At 32.7% G+C, this 22,776-nt stretch overlaps 1 protein-coding gene across 4 annotated transcripts in view; it reads right to left on the bottom strand.

Annotated features, from left to right (window-relative positions):
- Positions 1-22,503, bottom strand: part of LOC143232687 (poly(rC)-binding protein 3-like) — a 227,109-nt gene extending 204,606 nt beyond the window's left edge. Inside the window, exon 1 of one of the 4 annotated variants that reach the window (XM_076468418.1) lies at positions 22,372-22,503. The gene's annotated coding sequence lies outside the window, so the exon portion shown is untranslated. Of the gene's footprint in view, positions 1-22,196; positions 22,346-22,371 lie in introns of those variants that run through there. The other 3 variants (XM_076468421.1, XM_076468423.1, XM_076468422.1) reach the window with 3 other exon arrangements.
- Positions 22,504-22,776: the final 273 nt, after the last annotated feature.

Raw genomic sequence — 22,776 nt, 5'->3', positions numbered from 1 at the left:
TCCCCGAAAACCTTGTTAACTAGTCAGCTTAAGTAAAGCCCATTTCTAGCGTATAGTTCATCCCTCATAATATTTTATTTAAGGCTTAGATCCTTCTAAATAATTTATTCTTGTATCTAGCTTGAGGGTGAAGTGACAAAAGAGCCAAACGTCTATTTCTATCTTTAAACCTATAAAGGAGAATTTTGAAACTTTATAAATTTATAATTTATAACTTCCAATATCATTCACTCAAACGTTCATTATAAATATTAATTTATTTTGCGTAGATTAAACGTATCACAACTTAATTATGGATTCAGAATGCAGTAATGAAGTAGAGATACGATGTATAAGTAATTAGTTGCTTGCATACAGGAGCTCTTAGTATTCGATAAATTGTGATTAGTTACTAATAACTGTCAAAACTTCCATTCGGTTTTACTCAGAAAACCGAGACAGATCCAAAGAATACGTTGATTTACTGTCACGTAACTAAGCGAGACTTACTAAATATAAAACATCAATTGTAATAATTCCTTGATCAACTTAGGACTACATTTTTAAGCTATATCAACTCTCGTCGACCAAGATAGATCAACAATAGCAAGTATCATTCAACAGTTTTAAATTCACAAATGATCACTTGGTTTGGGAACAGTTTGTGTACATTTGTTTATTCCAACACAATTTTAATCTTTCGTCGTTATAAATATATCTAGCACTGCTTCTATAATTGTTTATAAACATTTATTCGCAATAGATTTGGGAAACACTTTGTGACAATTTTGCATGTTGTCACACATTTGAAATAATTGCATATAAGATAAAATCAAGTTTTTTATTTCCAAGTATCAGATATGATGATGTAAATCTCGCTGACATCTTTATTTTACTCTCAAGAAAATATTACTGAATTTAGAAAGTAAAAGAAATCTGAAAATCATTAAATTTACAGGCGTCATATTCATTTTGTAACACTTATATATCCTATACAATTTGTAAGATCTTTGCATCAACATTATTTACACCTACACTTTTCGTGATCTTACCATATTCTTATTTCTTGTGTAACAGTTCTTTTCAAACTCTTGTTCAATTCATAGCTCCCAGCTATCCTATCCCATTTTTTAACTGTTTCTCCCTATTTAGGTTCTTAAATTTCCACTTCCGTTTCATCACCTCACTTATAAGATATCAGAATATTTTAATTTTTTCCACAACTTTTTAGTTTTATAGTTATTTTAAGCTGTCCTTATTATTTCTGAAATACTCGGATTTCTCTAACTTTTATTTGAAAGTTTACAGGTGATTTACAGACATTTTGAAAAATAAGATTTAATGGCTTATTGAAAATTAGGTCATTTCTAGTCTTAAAATTAAAATAACACGTGGCATCAACTGCGCTTTCTCTAAGTAATACATGAAGATCAGTTTCTAATTCGACCTATTAACTACGTATACACATACAACTAAACTTACGTTTGGATAAAAACTTTACTAAATACTTAAACTCTAAACAACAGATCCTATGAATTTCCTAGGATCCCTTATTCCATGATATCTATGTTTTCTGTAGAATATTAAATGATAGTTAGGGCTGAAAAAAAACAAAAAATATTTGCAATTTGAAATGATACTTCATTAACCCGCCAATGACATAGCAGTTTGTCTGCGGATCTATAGCGCTAGAAACCGAGTTTTGGTACTAAGGTGGACAGAGCATAGATATGTATATCTCATCACTTCCTTCAAACTCCAATAAAATAAAACTATAAATGAATCGTTAAAATATAGAATTTTATTTTGATGTAATTTTTATGCATATTTGTTTCGAATAAAGTAATGGGGAAAAATGCAATCTGTTAATGCTAACCATAATTTCGATTTTTATCCCTCTTCCCGATTGTAATTTGTTTTTTTGTATACACCAATGTTATACAATTGTTTATCTGTGTTCTGCACACTGTGAGCATTGAAACCCTATTTTAGCATGCTCTTAGACTGTCGTTGGACCACGATGTGGCTTTATTCTAGTTAAAACGTGATACATGTAAACAAAATTGAACCTGTGTGGTCTTTGTATATGTTACTTATTTACAGCTTATGTAAATGTTTGAAGTTAATAATGTCAAACACTATAAAATCCGGCTTACTTTCTCGGTATTGATATAGTAGACGCCTGTATTAACATAAAGTGAAAGCTATTATTCCTTAATGCGCTTACGGCATTGTCTTGTTCGATTAAAAATTAAACCGATCCCATTTCTAAAAAGTTGCATTTGATATATAATTAAATGTTGAGTTGTATGAATATCTTTTAATAACGATAGGAGGTCATGATTTTATTATCGTAGATTTTTACTCCAACCATATAAAAACGTTGCTGAAGCTAGAAATTCACTTTTTAAAAGGTAAATTGAAGAAGTTGCAAATGTTAGCATAACTGTTTGTGCTTTACTGCGTCATCATTTTTAGGAATTTCGATTTTATAATAGAGTTAACATACCTATATAAAAGAGCTAACATGCAACTGAACCAAAAGTGAAATATGGATTTTACTCTTTTATGAATTGTTAACTTTTTATACTTTTGACTTCCGCTTTCTGCTTGAAGGTTTTTTAAGTAAAAATTAATGCCGGTGTATTAAAAATTTTATTTTAATTTTCTCTGTTAATATAATAAATGCACACTGATACACACATAAAGGTCACTAACAAATATTAAATGTAACTAAATGGTTAATTATCTTTAGTTCAATACTTTATTGTGGAAATTACAAATGAAAATCGAATACATTTTGCAATGTACTAATGTTTCGTATTTGCTTTAAACTAAACAGTACACATTGTTTTTAAGTTTATCAAATTATGATAGTAAAATATTATTTCAAATATCTACATTACTTTTTACAATGCAGCAAAGTTGTTTAATTGTCATTTAATCTTCAGATTATACATAAATCCATACATCCTTAACGATATTCATATCAAGACTTCGTACAGACAATCCACGGCTACAACTATTCCCATTGGCCTCTTTTTCCAACCAGAAATCGTTTCAATACATTTGAATCTTTGTTTTTAGGAAAATGAATCTTTTTCTAACCACTATTGTTCCTGATAGAATGACATAATGAAAAAGAATGTGTAGTGCCTGTCTGTAGTCAGGGTGCCATTAACCCTCTGTAGATTTCAAATACTATTGGCTGGGGTAAAGCCCAAACATATGTTAATCCTCCAGCATTTCTATGTGCTATATTAACTGTGATACCGTTCTCTCTTTTTCATCGAACAAATTAATATTAACGGTTGTCAAATAATTTGAATTTGGAATTACATCTAAAGAGTATCCTCCTCCAGCTTTATTCATACTCTAGCGTGAGGTCTGATGCCCATTTCATGTTAATCTGTATTTTACTGTTTTAAAGGTAGCATTCACAATTACACTTACAACTAATTCAGTGGCAGGATTTCTACTGGATTGTTGCGCAATTGTCTCATAATAGCATAATTTGAGCTACTTAACACTGCTTTTAAAAAGTGGGAGATTTCCTCCTTGAATGCTCCATTTATTAACAGTACTGGTTTCATGTAACTTTTCAAAGTTCCAATTGATTTCTCTAAAACATGAAATTCCACATCACTTGTCAATAATGTAGCCATCGTTAGCCAAACTTTGCTTTTCGCATGTTTGTCATGTGCCTTTTTATCTCTATGAGCCATGAATGCATTACCGCACTACTGCTTGGCACTGTCCAGTTGGTTGGATCACAACCGGCCATAATCAAAACTATAAATTCATGACTATAGTTTGGTGCAATAATTTTCATACAACAGTTTGAGATGAATCACATATTTGTGTTTTATACATAGTTCCGTAATAATTTTTACACTATATATAAACTATATAAATAAATAATATCTTTGAATAATCTTAAAAAGATCCAAGAATGAAAAATAAAAGATAAAATAAGTTAAAAATTAATCGATTTTGTAATTTACATTCACATAGCTTCAAAGTTCACAGCTATCCCCTTAAAACACTGTCATCATATATTAAAGAACATAAATAACAATAGTAATTAAAAACAAGGTATGTAAAAGCTAATTCATAAATGTATAAGTAAACGCATTTACTTATCCGTGTTCATCCATGGCGAAGTCATAATATGATGGTCAATCCCACTATTCGTTGGCAAAAAAATAGTTTATATTGAAAGTTATAGAATACTGTCACATTAAACATTCTCAGATTCTAGGATATGGTCTGTCAAGTTTTACGAATGTAAGCTATCACACTTTGACATTTAATTAACTCAATATGGTTCCTCATTTTCATGACTTCAGTTTTAACAGCAGGATTTAACAAGTGTAAATTTTACATGAACAAATTAGGAATTAGAAATGAAAGTAGAAAAAGTAAGAGAAAATGTAAAAATGGACGAGATGATATTAAAACACTTGATGGGTTTTGACAAGAAGCAACATAATTTCTACCTTGTTTCCTTACTTTTCGTTGCTCCCATTTCTACTTCCTCTTTTTTTACACATGTCTCATACTTTTTGGGTACTAAATCTCAAGAGTGATTGAGTTCTCGGTCTATTCTTCTTGTAGCTTTACTTAGATCTATTTCTCGATACTATTTTTCAAGGTTATCAACATGATATTTTAGTTACAACCTAGATCTAGAGTTTACATTTTTTTTATATAACTGACACTGCTATAGGCTGATCGCCTTGCACATGCGCGTAAGCCAGGGCTTTTGCTTGATATTTTGCTTAAGTTTTCTTTCACCTAGTCAGGGTGGCAGTCCTTTATTTAACTGGATTAAAGGCTAAAGCTTGTTTCACATATCCAGTATTAGTATTTCTAACCTTATATCTTTTTGCAGTATTGCTCTCTTCTCTGGGACAAAATATTTTTAAGGGTATCAACATGATATTTTAGTTACAACCTAGATCTAAAGTCCATGTTTTTTATTCAGCTGATACTGCTATAGGCTGATCGCCTTGCACATGCGCATAAACAATCATGATATGGGCAGGTTGTTACTTGGCAACTCACAGATCGTGCTCGTAATCATAGAATATAGTTTACAGTGTATTGTTAGCTCGTTATTAATAGCATAATTCATTCATGTGCATTAAGATTTGCATGAGGCGAAGGAAAGAGAGAGCTATGCCTTTTCAACAAGATTAGTTGCTTTGATGACTTGTTACTCTGTAATTGGTTTGTTTATTACTCAACAGTGCGTGTAAAGAGCTTATAAAGTTTGTTTACATGCTGTTTACAGTGCATTTGAGATTTTAGTTTGTATTGCATTTCTTGCACATATAGCCTATCCCTATTATAAGTTGTTGTTTGTTATTAAGCACAAAGCTACACAAAAGGCTATCTTTGCTCTTCCCAACAAGGGTATCGAAACCTGGTTTCTAGCGATAAAAGTCCGCAGATATATCACTTGCCACTGAGAGGCCCTACTATAAGTATTCTACATTAGGAATATCCATATTCATCTTGAAAAGACTACAATAAAATATGATATTCTTTTATAATAAATTTGGAATAATATTTACAATAAGTATTTTTACGAGAAAACAGTATCTGTTGTCAAAAGAGTACTCGTCTTCTTTAATAACACTTTGTTTAACCAGAATGATATGTAACTGTAAAGTAAGGTATATCAGCCTTTAGCCAGTATTATTTTTCATAAAAACTAAAACGACTAAGCGTAAAATATCTTTAATTCGTAAACTTGTCAAACTTTTATACGAATGCTTATATTTTCTTTCTCATTTGTCTCTAAGCGTTCACCATGTTTCTTCCTTGTGTAAATAACGAACCCATATATATATACAATTAGAACACGTATGGATCCATGCAACTTATATGCTTATTAACCATAAACGTACACTCCTGGTTTTTTCTGGTGCAAATAATGAAGCCAGTTCTACATATATAACATTTTGGAAAAATGGCCACCTCTTAGTTATCTACGATTGTTAAATAAAAATAAGTGTTTTAAAGTAGAGAAAAAACCTTTTTCTAAAAGTTTTACCTTTAACTTACTATGAAGATAACATTATTATGTCTAAACATCGAAAATTTATTATTATACAACCAATAGAATTGCAGTTTAAGGTGAAACGTTAATTTTATCTTGTATGGTATGTTTCTCTAAAACAGTTATGTAGGTTACATACATTTTTCTTTACAAATATTGTTTGTAGGTTATTATACTAATTTGACATGTTTATAGATACACTCTACGGATTCCAAACATGGAAATATTTTGCAAAGAAAAATAACATCAATAAATGGTTCATAAAATATGCAATAATCAGCATTATATATTATCTTCTCTCTGCAAATATGAAATGAGATATTTAAAAGTGCTGGTGACGATAATACTATTTTATATTAGCAAATAAGCGCTTCAGTCACGTAAATCTATTCACTGGGCTAATATATATATATATATATACGGTTAAATGTAAATTACAACAATTGTTTCTTAGCCTTAAACAGTGAATTCCATCTCTGAAAATACTAAGTGTTGTTTTATTAGTATTGTCGACTCGGTTGAGCACCAGACACATTAGATTTCCCACAAGACAGGTTCTGACTCGCGTAGACTACGAAGATGGAAACAATATCAGATGAGTTAGAACAAGCCTTAGGTGAGTTGTTTTGTCTAATTAACTTACGGTTTTCATTAAGATTGTTGTATAACGTGGAATATGTTGATTAATATACTAGAGTTACATCTTATTTATGCGAAAATGTTTTAACGTCATACAATCCATTTGCATTTTGCTTGCCTGATGTTTACTACCAGTTGTAGTAAACTATACAACAGTATGTTCCTAATTACCAACTTTAATTAAATACCACGATTTTCTTTCATAAAGCAACACCTTTCAACATAAAACAGCTCCATGAATTCGTCTTTTCCACTGTAAGCTTTACAGACTCGCTTGTTACGAGAAGGTGTGGCTATTTACGTATTTCTTCTTACACATTTCGTGAAATCGTCATTAATTATGTGTACACATGTTAGGTTAAACTATAATTTTCATTAAAAGAAAACAACAGTTTTTGTCAAAACTAAAGTTGAGATACAGAAATCTATACATTTATCGATTTTTACGACGTCGCCCCTAACGTTGGTTTGCCAAACATTGTTGCAATGCAGCGTCGAATTAAAATGACTACTTTATATTTTCATCAGTAAAAAACTTAAGCAGGCGTAGTGAAATTACTATGGCCACAAGTGCTTTCTGTTAAGAAGTTAGTGAAAAGCTATGCGTAATGCTGTAGGTTTTGAATAAAATGTGTGTTTAATTTATAAAATACACTTGAGCATATTTTCTAAGTTGTATTTTTCAACTTACCGGATGTAGTATGTGTTTACTTTACAGTTAGAATATGTCTTATATGAAGAAAGGTAGTGGGATACGTCATGAATATATGGTCTGATCTAAAATATAATTTAAATATACTAATTTTTATGCGTTTACCAACTAGTATAAGCTGATATTTACTTTTTGACAAAGATAATTAGTTATTAAAAAATCTATATAAATATACTCTTTGATGAATATGGGGCATCTAAATAACGTGTTCATATCACACTAATAGTAATATACCCATTATATGCTTTCAGTTATCTGCCACATTCTACTAATAAATTGCAAATTTGTGATCCGTATTTTGACTATAAGTTTCCTAAACTTTGTTAATATTTAATCGCTGAGGTTTATTGAAACATTTATTTTTATCGAGATAATTATTCCAAGTCACATTATAATTACGTCGAAAATATGTTTTCTTCCTAGGAAAATTTTTTAGCTGATTTCTATGTTGATGCTTAATTAAATAAAACTGGTTTGAATATAGAAGAAGCCAGATATAGAATATTCTGGTTTTTATGTTGATACAGTTTCATATCATTATGGAAACAACATCAACTTTCTACGAGTTTTAAGCAAGATATAGTAGCATTAGAAATTATCTAGACTATACTTAATGACTGTTATGTCATGATACCCGTGCTAATAATATACTGTGTAATATCACATCACCTTGTCATTACGTCTCATTCATATGAAGGGGTGTAAATTATGTAATACAATTAAAATAGTGCTGTGGACAACTGAAAACTAGCTTTCTTATTTATCGTCTTCTCTCTGTAAAACCATCACACATCTTTAGTAATCTTATAGTGACTTTTGCTGTGGCAGTGCCTAAAACCATTGATTCCTTTAGCTGTCTATTAAAAGTTATTTCTTTATATAACAAAGAGACAAATTGACTTTACACATAAACAAAGTTTATTAACTCTCCATCAAAACTATGGAACGTAAACAAAATTAGCAGAAAGCTTAGCGTCGTATAAAAGGTACAAAGTGTATAACGTAAATCTGAGGTTTCGTAAAACATTTCGATCCATAACATTCATCTTTACAAAACATTTGTTTAATCCATCTGGTTAAAATAAGATCTTTCTTACAAAACGAATGATCATTGTTATTATAAAAAATTAGCAAACTCACTACGTAGCGATTTGTAAAAATAAAATGAATATCATAGTCTCAAGATCATCTTCCTTTCTCTGTCTGTGGCAAAGCTGCGTGGTAGTAGATGGGTTATTTTTCAATCCACGAAAGTGGATAGCTTATAATAGGTTGTGCGTGACTCTCTGCATTTTCTTCAAAACGTGGAAAAAAGAAAATTAAACAAGAACCTCATCATCCAGAAAATTAAGGCAACATTACTCGTTATTTCCTACGGATTTCGATTCGTACACGTGCAATTTTCCACTCTGTTGCAGCAGCACACATTAGTCGGCAGTGAATGGGTCGCAACCCACAATATTAGGGGTGCAGACAATCGGATTACAAAGGCTGTCTGACTACCTTGGAGGATAGACGTAAAAATAGAAAAAGAGCGTTGGGAGTTAGAGCTTGAACGAGCCAGTAGCTGGGAACGAAGCAAGTGCACGTAGCGAATTGACGAGGCATTCCGCGTGAATAAGTTCCTAAATTTGATTTGAGATGTTTTAGTGTTGATCATTTTGGTGGAACTAGGATGTTATAATATTAGAGTACGGGACAAGAACGTTTGTCATTGTATGTGTATAGGCACGAAATACAATAGTAGCGTATAATGAAGTTTTTACTGTTGATATATTACAAAAATATTTTAGTGGATTTAAAATTGTGGACAAGTTTTTTTAAAAAAACTTCTGTTGAGCGTAACCTGTGAACTGTATGTAAATAATTACCGCTTCTATAAGTTTCACAAAAATGTGAAGTACACCTCGGCTCTAATTGGTGTACTTTAATGAAATACGATAATATACACGAGTCTATATGAGATAGATGGAATACAATTTCAAATGATATTGATATAACCAGAACAAGGTTTCTAATTTCAACTTTGTTCAGATTATTGATAGAGGCTCTAAGTAGGATGTCATGGTTCCTTTAACCAGTCTCTTTACATTTCTATGCATATCGTAATAATTACTTTTCCTTTCATTTTTGCTGTTGCAGATTTGTATACTTTTCCTCGGTAACCTATAGTATTAAGTCAACATCTCCTACACCAGATACGGTTACGAAGATGTGTTCTGTGGGTCTTGTAGTTCAACAATGTTAGATGGAGATGTTGTTTGAACAAATGGATACAAAGTTAAACATTAAATAGTTACAAGCTACATAGCTTCTTAACAACGTGTATAAATAACTTTATCTACCACACCTGCCTGTCTGATAATAAGACCCATTATCAAACCTTTGTTACTTCTATAACACGCAAATCCCTTTCAGAATACCTCTAAATTAGCAGTCATCACACAGGTTATAAAACGATAGGTAATTATAGTTTCTCACAATAATAAAACAGTAAACAGTTGGTGATTAAACTTCGTTTATCAGATACACAACTAGTATTCACACCGATCGACATCAGATACCTCATCATTACCATAAGAACTTTAAACTAAACAAGGTTATAACAAAATCTGCCTATTCGGTAATTAGTAATTTTGATGAATCGTGTTGATGCTCCTCTTTTTCTATCAGTAATAATCATAAATTTATGTTTCTGTACTTTGTGTTTTATTTTCTTATTGCAAACTCATGAAAACTACATGGTGTCACTGGATGAAAATTATAAGTTTCGAATAGTTAAGTTTTATACATTAACTAGTATAAAAGTCAGTCAAAAATGAAGAGAAATCAAAACCTACAAAGTTCAAATCCTCAAATATGCATTTGCAACTCTGCAAGCCCGTAAACAGACATAATAAAATTAAAAGTCCCCTGCTTCAAGAAACCAAAGCTTATCTTGAGAAATATGTCATTTACTTAAATAGTGACTCTTCCTAGCATCGATCCTTGTCCCAGCAACCTGAAGAGTAACTTCTCAGCATAGATCCTTGTCCCAGCAACCTAAAGAATAACCTCCCAGCATCAGTCTTTGTCCCAGCAACCTAAAGAATAACCTCCCAGCATCAGTCTTTGTCCCAGCAACCTAAAGAGTAATTTCCCAGTATCAGTCCTTGTCCCAGCAACCTAAAGAGTAACTTCCCAGCATCAGTCCTTGTCCCAGCAACCTAAAGAGTAACTTCCCAGTATCGGTCCTTGTCCCAGCAGCCTAAAGAGTAACTTCCCAGTATCAGTCCTTGTCCCAGCAACCTAAAGAGTGATTCATTAATCCTTATCCCAACATTCATTGAACACAGTTATTTTCTAATCACGTCAACTGCATTATTACAATAATTCTCTTAAGGCCACGCTTCTTGTAAATACTCGTTTATTGTTCAAAAACTTCTCTTCGTAACAAACAGCAAATTAATTTTACTTGGTGCTAAATAAATTTTGGTATAAAAACTTCTTCTTTAGCAGGATTTTATATAACAGAAATCGTGTCGAAACCTAGGAGTTATTTACCACTATGTTAGCTATTGAATCGCACTGAAATGGAAACGGGCAATGAAAAGAGAAAGTAATATAGGAGAAAAAGTGGGATTAAACTCGTGTAATTCACGAACTTCAAAGAAATCGAGCGTGACCGACCGACACTTGGCTTTTGTGATTATAATAAATTAGTTTTGTTCCCCCTGGATAACAAGTGGAGTATTTTTTTTTTCCATAAGCAGAAAATTAATTGTTACATAAGTTATTGACTCAGCCACGATGTATCTGCGGGCGTAAAACTTGAGACAGTTTGAGAAGTCCAAATGCAAACTAACTATTACACATATTGGCACGGTGTATCCACAGACGTGAAATTTAGATATTTTGAGACATTAAAGTGAAAATGTAACACTTACATGTTCTAATCGAGACGGTGTGTAAGTTGCATTTTCAAATAGATGATCATGAGTGAGCACATCACTATAACACTGAACAACTGTGACAGTATTTGTTAGTGGGGTTACAAATCTCCACTTTCACAAGTCATTATAAACTTGTAAGTATCAAGTTACATGGTCTAGGGAACAGACGACTAGACAAGCCAGTAACACACAACACACATGAGAATGTATCTATCACAAGTGAGCATATTCTTCAAAATTGACCAGGATTAGACTATCTCCAACTGTATCACGAGAAGGTGGTTGCAGATACCATCATATAACGATCAGTAAAGAGTCCTCACAATACTTCTCTAAAAAGCAAATAGGAAAAAGAACAACGAATGACCGGAAATGCGTGACATGGTCCGATGAGCTGCGTTTTATCCTTTGGTGCGTTGATAGTAAAGTAACAACATGACACAGGCCACACGAGACCCTTCACCCTGTTTATGACGTTAAAATCGTGACAGCTGACGGAGGAGTTGTAATGGTGTGTGGAAAATTCTCATATAGAGGTTGATTCATTTCATTCCTTCAGCAAGAAGAACAACATTTGGAATAAGCCTGGGAGCTGTTTCCGATTGTGTTCACCCACCCTAAGAAATAAAGGTCTTCTAAAATAATAACTCAACAGTTCATGGACTCTTATGTTGCAAAACCCATTGGAAGATATAGCAGTGACTCCTGTCATCATCCATGGTCAACACAATCATACGATCTCAATCAGTTTTTGTATCTCTAAAATAAGCTTCGACATCACATTCACCACTTAATTATAGGTCATTTAAACAAAACAATACATCTTCCAATATTTTATATTTCTATGTAAAATCAAATTGAAACAAGTTTTAAACATTTATTTCTTTCGAAAAAAAAAATCAGAGATGATAACAAGCAAACAAACAACGGAAAATTGTTATGATAAGTAAAATACACAAAACTAAAAATACAACATTAGCTTAACGTAATAAGATTTATATAACAGTTTTTAAGACATCTCAGTTAGTATATTAATTTTGTTCATACAACATTTCCATTTATATACTCAATTACTTTGAGACTCCTCCAGCGAAATGAGAAGGTGTTGTTTTTGTTTGTTTGTTTCGTTTTTGTTGTTCGGTGAACAAAACACTTACCTGATTCATTCATGCAATTAATACACCAGAGGTCAATGGTACTTTTACGCATACTTATTGCCGACATTACAAACAATTATAAACTCCTGAGTAAAGGCGTGTCTTGATACATATGCATATATAGTAGCTGAGCCTCGCAATTTTCGAAGTAGAGTTTAGCCTGTCAACATTTTAGTTGTAAAATTTGTTCCCGCTGTAAAACACTCAACGTACTGCTGATAGAAGATGTTTGTTTGTTTGTTTTTGAATTTCGCACAAAGCTACTCGAGGGCTACCTGTGCTAGCCGTCCCTAATTTAGCAGTGTAAGACTAGAGGGAAGGCAGCTAGTCTCACCACCCACCGCCAACTCTTGGGCTACTCTTTACCAACGAAAAGTGGGATTGACCGTCACATTATAATGCCCCCACGGCTGGGATGGCGAGCATGTTTGGCGCGATTCGGGCGCGAACCCGCGACCCTCAGATTACGAAGCGCACGCCTTAACGCGCTAGGCCATGCCAGGCCTACTGATAGAAGAAGAAACAATAAATACGCGAGGTAATCATGTGTCACGTTACACTCCTGCTTCAAGGATAACACTCTCTACACCCAGATGTTTTATCTGCCACCATAAAGCGCAATTCAGTCTACGTGGCACAGTATACATTTTTATTATAATGTTTAACATATTGAAGTGCTAAATTGAAACTACAATTTCGAAATTTTATTCAAATCAATTCATAAAACAATATTGTCTCTATTTTATCTGCTTTTCGCTTTTATTGTTGGTAACATAATGCATAATTTTGTTTATGCGCAAAGCTACACGAGGCCTATCTGTGCTAGCCGTCCCTAATTTAGCAGTGTAAGACTAGAGGGAAGGCGGCTAGTCATCACCACCCACTGCTGACTTTTGGGCCACTCTTTTATCAACGAATAGTGGGATTGACCGTCACATTATAATGCTCCCACGGCTGAAATGGCGAGCATGTTTGGTGCGACGGGGATTCGAACCCGCGACCCTCAGATTACGAGTCGAACGCCTTAACCCACCTGGCCATGCCGCGCCCATAATGCATTAAATTAAATGTTTGTTTGATCAACGCTGTATATACATATATATATGTATATATACTAAACTACAAATAAACTTACCGGCTAAGAATAACGTTACCGGGTAAGAATAACAGTAAGTCCAAGTATCTTAATGTTACGTAAATTACATAGATTAAGTGATTCACTTAAAGCTTTTTTTAAATGTGAAAATCAATAATAAATCATGTTGAGAAGTTTTCAAAAATCTAACGTTCGTGATTTTCGAGTTATTACGCTAAATGCCTCATAGTGGCACAACTTGTAGTGTGTTTACAACGCTAGAAACTGGGTTTTGATATCCTTGGTGGGCAGAGCACAGATAGTCCAGTTTGTAAGAAATGTGCTTTATACAAAATTTCAAAAAGTAAAATTGCCATTGTTAATTAGTCTTGTTCATAATTCTAAAAAGAATGAATTCCTATAAAAACAAAAGCAACATATATATATTTCAATTATAAAATAATGTAATGACTTACTTGTTCTTGTTTTTCTGAAGTGTTCGAAACATATGCTAAGAGTTATAGGCATGTAAAACTATTTATTTACTTGTAATTGTATGCATACCACACTTTTCTTTATTGTTTCAAGTTTCCTTTGCAGTTCAAAAAGGTATGCAATGTTTTTGCAAGGATAACTTCCTGAGGATTTGCTACTACATCCTGATAGAGTCCTCATCTTCAAACTTCTTGCCCCTCCTCGGCCCCAGATATCAGCACCGACAGTCAAGTTCTCAAGATTTGTGATAAACAATGATAAAGCTGAAGAATCGTAATCAATTACCAATCCACAATGAAGACCTCCGCTGGGACAGCAATAAGTCTGCGGACTTACAACACTGAAATCAGGCATTTGTTTCCCCCTCAACGGACACAACCGATAGTTCGATGTGGCTTTGCCATAAAAAAACACACACACAAACTCTAGAATAAAAAAAATTAAAATAATAATTGACTCAACTGCCAAAGAGCAACAATGAGAAAGAAAAATCGCTATGGACAAAACTGGGCAGATTAACAATAAAATTGATGAAATCCAAGTGACTACCACGTAGAAAGATGAATAATCACAGATACCTAAACTGTCACAAAACAGAAATGATAATGAAGAATCATAATTACCAAAACTATCAGAGATCAACTGTAAATGTTTTAATATAAAGTTATCTAAGTTACCATAGATTGACAATGCAAACTAAGAATCATGATTACATAAACCATCACACATTAACAATGAAAATTAAGATTTGTAGTTTACTGAAATATCACTAATCAACAATTAAAAGGTGCAATCACAATTAACAAAACTACCAAAGTTCAACAATGAATATAAAGTTGATCAAAGCAATTAAGTAAGATACCAGATTTCACAATAAAAGGACGAAACATAATTAGCTGAGAAGTAAACTTGTGTTTTATTATCGCTTTCACTGATACTGAATATAATAACACAGAGAAAGCACTAGTAACTTCATTATGTCTTTCAGTGATGTCACTGAATATACCTCATATAAGAAACTAAACTCTCTCGGTAAAACCCTTGAATTTTGTGTACCGGCTGGAAATTTCTCAGAGGCTCTAAACGCTTAAAGAAGCTAATTTACAAGGGTGTAAAGTTTACTGTCAATTCAAAAGACACATCTTATTTTTAGTTATATCACGAAGATTTATTTTATATTTCTTCACTGAATACAAATTTTCTTTGAACATTTTCTACCAGGAATATTTTCATAAAACAATAATTTAACAACACATGGATAAATGTTATATCATACAAACGTGCTTTTAATACACAATATACAGCAAACAATAAGTTAATTTATTTATTGTTAAGCACAACGCTACACAAAGGACAGTTGATGCTCTGGCCGCCGCGGAAACTAGATGTTTAACGTCATAAGACTCTCGGATCAAAGGTACAGTTCGTATGAGAAAAACCTATACAGTGGCTAGGTGAAGTGAAGAAAAAGTGTCATTGGTCCCTGTTCAGTTCTTTTCAATATACAGTTGCACAATAGCAGATACAATAAATAAACTTAGTATTCCAAATATTGTTTAATCTCAAAGTCTAATTTTAAAGGAGGTTCAGTTCAACCTATACTTTGACTAACGTATGTTATGGGATTATACTAGTTTTATAATATTCCATTAATCATCAGCAATCCTGAACATAAGTTAACCAAACAGAAATAAACTGGAGCTATATCATAGTAAAAAACTATCAAACATACTTTGGAAAGACAGTTTCTTTTCCAATACGTTTAATACACGACATAGTGTATACTTAAACATTTCCTTGACTTCTGTGACTGTTTGTTGTTGTTGTTGTTTTTCATAAGAAGAAAACACCATGCAGTCGATAAATGAACTTGTTTTATTTAGTTCAGTGTAGAAATGAACAATATAAGATGTAAGTAAGCTTTATGTTTACTTTATTGAACAGTAAAAGTGACGAATGGCTTGGAAGTAAGAAACAAATACACAAGTGATTTTGAAAACCAGCAACTAAAACAACTAAAGATATCATTTGCTTACTGTGGATACAATAATCATAGTAAAGCTAATTATGGAGTGAATGACCATCTCAACTATAATGATTAAAACATATTCCTTTGGAAGCTGTAGTCTACAAGCAAAAATACAGCAAACATGGATTTTTTAAAGTCCATAATACATGAAATAAAGCTTCCAGTTTTATACTACTAACAATTACATAAAACGGACATCTAAATTCAGCATTTTTAATAAACAAATGATAAAGTTTTAATTTCTTTCTAAGGGGATCACTGAGACAAGAAGTGAAAATTTGCTAAACTGGATTACAAACTGGAATACATGGCATTTAGTTGGTTACACAGAACGTATATCAAGTATAATATAATCAAAACAGAAAGTAATTCAATATGTGTACAACATATTTATACGACCATGCTTCTCCATTACTGCTAGGCCGAACGTGGCCTAGTGGTTACTGTTCCAGACTGTGGATCCGAGGATCTGTTGTTCGTATCCAGTTATCGCATAAAACAATATACTTATGCTCCGTATTTTGGGACTCATTACTTGGTCAGAAAGAATAGCCCAAGTGTTGGCAGTAAGCGCTGCTGACTGGTTACCTTCCCTCTAGTCTATTAGTTAAAATTAGGGACAGTTAAAACGAAACGTTTCGGTGTCTTTGCGCCAAATTAAAAAAAAAAAAGCAAACCACTTCTGCTGCATTTGAATGTCGTTGGACACATATGCTATTTTGTCTGTTTCCAGACACTTGCGCAAAGTTACACTAGGACTATCTGTGCTAGCAGTCCTTAATTTTAAACTGATAAACTAGAAGAATAACAGCTAGACAATAACCCGAACTGTGAATTCTTGGGCTACTCGCATCTAATAGTGGGATTTGACTACCAGTCTTACAGTGCAACTACGACCCCAAAGCGCTGAGTACAGTTTTGCGTAGTGGGACACCATCCCTGGACCCACGAATTTACAATGAGAAACGCTAACTAGTAGACCACGAGAACGGGTTGTATGTTTGGAATTAAGCACAATGCTACAGAGTGTAAGTCTGCAGAGATATCGCAGTGCCACTGAGAAGCAGACCACTAGAAGAAATACTAATAAAATCTTAAGGATCTTTTCCTGATGAGCCTCCTCGCAATGATATTAATGGATCTATTATGTTAATGGATCTAGCCTGTGCTGCATTTTTTTCTGTAGTTGGGTAGTAGTTGGCACAGTTATTATTCTTACACCCCAGTGACTGAGTGGTTAGTGTGAAAGCTTATAACTCTAAAACCTAGCTTTGATACCCGTCATGAGCACAGTAAAGACAGCCCATTCTGTACCACTGTGGTTAATAACAGACATACAAACAAACAATCTTTTTTTCTTACTGAAAATCAGTATGTAGCAGGTTTAACATCATAATATTTTGTTTCTATGGTTTAGTAGTTAGAGGACTAAACTGCTAATTGAAAGATCCGAAATTTTGCACCATAATGACACTAAATTATCTCCTCACCTTCAGCTGTGGGTACGTTATAAAAGTAACAGTCAATCATATTATTCACTTCAAAATTCTCTCGGGTCAGTAGTTTAGAATTAAAGTCGACTATACCTGAACTTTAACTTAACCATTGAACCCATAAGATACCGTTAAGGATGAAAATATTAATATCATTAATACCTTGCATAAATCGTATTTTCTCAGAGGGCCTGTCCTGTTCCTCTACATATTCAAGCATAAATTAACCTTGGTGTCTTGAAATATTTAGTTACGGTATTTGAAATATGATATATACATATTGCATGACTTAAGAATGCAATGATGCTATTAATTGTTTTTCAGAATTTAGTATATGTGTTAATCTTTGTTTCTCATGAAACAAAATGCATGACTTCGTATTATAAAGTACTTGCATATTCACATTGACTTTGATACTATGAAATAAATATTTACCAAGTGAAAATTTGTTTTCTCTAAAATATTCCATGCAGCAATGTTTCTGGACGTTAAAATTCAAAACACGTTTACAAAGTAAGATGTAGCACTCATGTGCGTTCTTGTCAGTGTTTTCTATCTCCATTCAGTCACGTTCAATCACATTCATCTGTGGTCGAATTTCTTCAAACATTAAAAAGAATAAATGTATCTAAATCGGTCGTGACACAACATTAATAGCGATAAATTTCACTTATCATTTATTATTGTGTAGGTTTGTCTTTAATAATTTTACTCATATCAATCAGTAAACAAATTACAATCGACGATGAGCCATCCAAAATATTTTGTTTATTGACATTTGTAACATTTATAATGAAGTTATGAGAAATATTTTAGTTTTGTCCAAACGTAAGTTAATACAGAACTGAATAACTGCACAGTACAAGCTTCTAAATGTATCTTTAGGAGCCCTTATATTTATCTTCAAACCATTAACGATAAATACATGGAGTGATTTATTAGATACATAACTGCTTGTTGTAACGACAATGTTTGGTGTCATTCACATATGAGGTCAAGACAATTTCAATATATCAGTCAAGAAATAAGTAAAGGTGTTCATTTTTATGGATGTCTTTCAGTTATAGCATCTTGGTGTAGCTTCCTGAGTGAAGCTAGCTTAACTGGAGCAAAAGGCAGAAATTAAGGCTTCGCCCCTGTTCACACTGGAGTATCCACAGACAAGAAGGCGTCTTAGATAACCACCGCTTTTGCCTATTCTCAACGCCGGGCTCGGCAGCTCGAGTATCCGGTTATATGTTTGACATATTATTCTTTACTTTCGCTCATAGATTTATAAAATACATATTTTCTGTGATGGGATTCTCTGTATAATGATAAATTTTATCAACTAACTAGTAAACTGATATATTTATAAATGTTTGAAAATTTCCTTTAAAATTATTTTTGTAGGCTTTGAGTGAAAATTTACTGAACAACTTCTCTCGACTCACAGAAAACAATTCCTTTCCATTGGAATGATACAGACTATTTAATCATGAAATAGGCCAATTTTATCATAAAACATAGAGCACTATTAGAACATGAACAAGAGAAGCTTGGAAGAAATCCGAAGAACGGTTCTGGAATTATAATGAATTTTTTGTTTTACGATATATTCTAACATAAGCCGAAATATTAGGTTTCATTTTCACATTCCTAATAAAAGAACATAATAAAATAATCGATTAAGTAAAAGAAGATGAAAAAAATTGTGATGTTTATGTTTAGGAAACGAACTTCTGCGAACTCATAAATGATGTCAAGGAAAGGTGTTCATATTAAACGACATAAAGCAGAAATGCCACATTAGATGAACTAGTTTTGTTTTCTCAGAATCACTACCTGAAACTTGCTTTATTTGTTTCATGAATTGGTATTTTCAATAAGAATGACACTTTATGTGATACATGAACTAAATAGCCAGATCACTAACCTCTAGGGTTCATGTATAGCCGTGCTTCATTGGAAAGTATTGTCAAGACGGTAAGTGGCTAATCAACAGCACAAAGAATTTTTCCCGGTTCTTTGAACTGGATAACGAGACTCATCACACTTTTTATAAAACAAACACAGCTGAAAATACTGAGCGTATTCAGCGGTATCATGGCTCGAACTTTTTATCTTTCGATCAGCATACCAGCAACCTAACCACTAGTATGCCGAGCGTTATAATGTGACGGTCAATCCCATTATTCGTTGGTAAAAGAGTAGTCCAGTTGTTGACGGTGGGTTGTGATGACAAGCTGCCTTCCCTCTAATCTTACACTGCTAAATTAGGGACGGCTAGTGCAGATAGCCCTTGAGTAGTTTTGCGAGAAATTCAAAAAACAAACAATATTTTAACCACCATTCTCCTTTAGAAGTCTCAATCATGGCCTTCCATTAAACCATTAAGCCCCCCCCCCGCTAGTACAGCGGTAAGTCTACGGACTTACAACGCTAAAATCAGGGATTCGATTCCCTTCGGTGGGCTCAGCAAATAGCCCGATGTGGCTTTGCTATAATAAAACCCGAAAACATTAAAGTGCTAAATTTAAAAAGGATGGTTTACAGTTTAAACAAAATACAAATAAAGACGAGAAGAATTTAAGTTCATTTTAGACAATGCATAAAATGAGAAAATGTAAATACTAAAAGAAACGTTGTTTACAGATATATAGGATAAAAGTTACCTTTTTCCACCGCTCTTCTTTTAAGAAGACTGTATGAAACTGATATAAAACAACATAAGTAAAAAGTATTACTGCATTAGAAAAGTCCCCCGGTGGGTTAGTTGTACGTTTTCTGGTTTACAACACTAAAATCAGGGGTTGGATTCCCCTAGATGGACTCAGAAGATAGTCTGATGTGGCTTCGTTATAAAAAGAAACACACACTCGATAGAAAAAATATAAAAGTAATATTTATTAAGATGAAAATAAAAACGAACAAAATTTTAAATCGGGTTAGAAATTTAGTATTCCTTTACTAAGAACAAACACACATATATATAAGTTTTTTCTGAAACATAAATGTATTGCCTTGCTTAATAATCTTTGTTTCATATTAGCTCATCTATAGATGTCTCGTTGGCACGTACCACGATGATGGTGCAGCTGAGACCTTCTTCATCCTCATAACGTGACTATAGCAAGTGTGCAAACAAACATATTGCAAATAATAAAAAACAATAACATCAGAAAACGCAGAAAGAAGATCACCCACAATCCGTATTAATTAGTTTCTCTTTACGTATAACTTCTGTCAGCAAACATGATAGATAGATATATAAAGAAGAAAATTCACTGAATACAGAGTTATCTTCAATGGATTGTTGGATACCACTTCTGTTATATAAGACATGGGAAACGCAAAAGAAGCCCTGAATGTGTTACGAGTAGTTGATCTCCCAAAGAGTATTTAGCAATGTGCAAAGTATTCCTTTCTGTTCAGATTTAAAGTGCGTATTTGTTCAGAAACATGCCCCCTTTTTTTTAAAGAATGAATAAACAGAACTGAATTATACAGAAAACATCCCAAACATAATAAAAAAATCCTTCACAGTTTTGACTACTTACTGGGCTCCTAGTTTTCCATCTTTGAAATATAACGAAAAGAAATACACGCTATAGGATTGTTTTATTTTTCATACATTTCTTTTGTGGAGCAATGGAGAAAGCCTACATAAAATTTCTCTAAACAAGTGAAAACTCCTTTTAACACCAAATGGCTGTTAAGTTGCGTGATCTTAGTAAACGAATACAGTCCGTGCAATGTTTGGAAGGCTTGGTATAAATAGTGTATATTTCTGTTCTTTTTTAACAATTAACAGTACACAGATATAAATATAAATTTGTAATAATGTAGAAAGTTTAGAGTAAATATAATTATTGAATTGTATTTGTTGAAATTCCACCTTTTATCTTTTGGCCTTCCAATTGCTATTCGGCTCTTTAACAACAAATAACACACGAAATTATTGTGCTAGAGAAAATAATTATATGAATGTTCTTTATCCAAAATTACATTTCGTTGTCCATAAAATGTTAATATCTAACTCAAAGACGTACATTATTATTTTATACTTGTGTACAGACAAAGAAATTTATACTGAAATCGAATATTCTAAGTTTTCTACTGATACAGCCAAACAACTGTATTCAAACTTTTCATTACCGTATGATGATCAATAAATGAAGATATATTTTATTGATTTCGCAGCAGTTATTTCAAGAAACTGTCTTATTTACACTCAATTGCTATTTATCGTAAGACTGTTTGATAAACAGTAATAAGGAGATACTGGAAATGAAAATAGGGTCAGGATTATTCTAGTCGTAAGGCAATAGGACACTTAAAATGTTTGGTTAAGGAGAAGCAAGTAAATAAAAAAGGGAAACCAACAAAAAATGTCCGACACTGATTCATACGCTGGCAGAGGCATTAAAATATGATAAAACAGTAGCATGCGCAGAAAAGTACATAAGAAAAAAATATCTAATATTACATTTTAAAAAGTAAAATGTCTTTCATAAGACTCACATTGTAAGTTTAGGATATTTATTTTTCAAATATAAATTTAGTCTTAGAATGACTTTCAACTAAAATGTAAATCATCTAAAAATTGGTTAGGCCTGTTGTATTGAAGAACACTTACCAATTTGAAGCAAATCCAGTTATTTTTTTTTTTTAGAAGTACAAAGGAACAGTAAATAGTAAACGAAGAAAATAGACGCGAGTGTACCAGCCAAAAGGGAGAATGTACGTGAAACAGTAACAAAATAAAAGGTATAAATAAAAAAGAGAGAAAGACAAAGGAGATTGGGACATACCTTGGTTATAGTCAAAGGCTAGATGGGAATTGCATGACCAGGAAAGATCTGTGGGGTCTAACAGGACATGAACAAGGAATCAAATAGGGAGAGGGAAAACATCAGCATGCTCCAAAATAATCTGTTCGCGATCACATCGTTCTTTGATCAGGCCATTTAACATTCCGCGTAAACTAGTTCCCGCATTTTAGGTATTTTCATAGCTATAAATGTAGTCCCTATACAAAATTCTATTTAGTTTATATTTTAATTCCATTTTTTTTATTAAAATTTAGCAAAGTGATTGGTGTTTATTATCTAAAATATATATCTTTTCCGATTGTATTATTGCGCAGTATGCTTCCAATATAGTTTAGTAGTGTCATCTAGTGAGAGAATATAACATAATTTATTATTCATCTTGAT

Source organism: Tachypleus tridentatus, chromosome 11 (assembly GCF_004210375.1).
Source record: "Tachypleus tridentatus isolate NWPU-2018 chromosome 11, ASM421037v1, whole genome shotgun sequence".
In the NCBI taxonomy this organism is placed as follows: Eukaryota; Metazoa; Arthropoda; class Merostomata; order Xiphosura; family Limulidae; genus Tachypleus; species Tachypleus tridentatus.
This window is presented reverse-complemented; position numbering and strand designations above follow the sequence as displayed.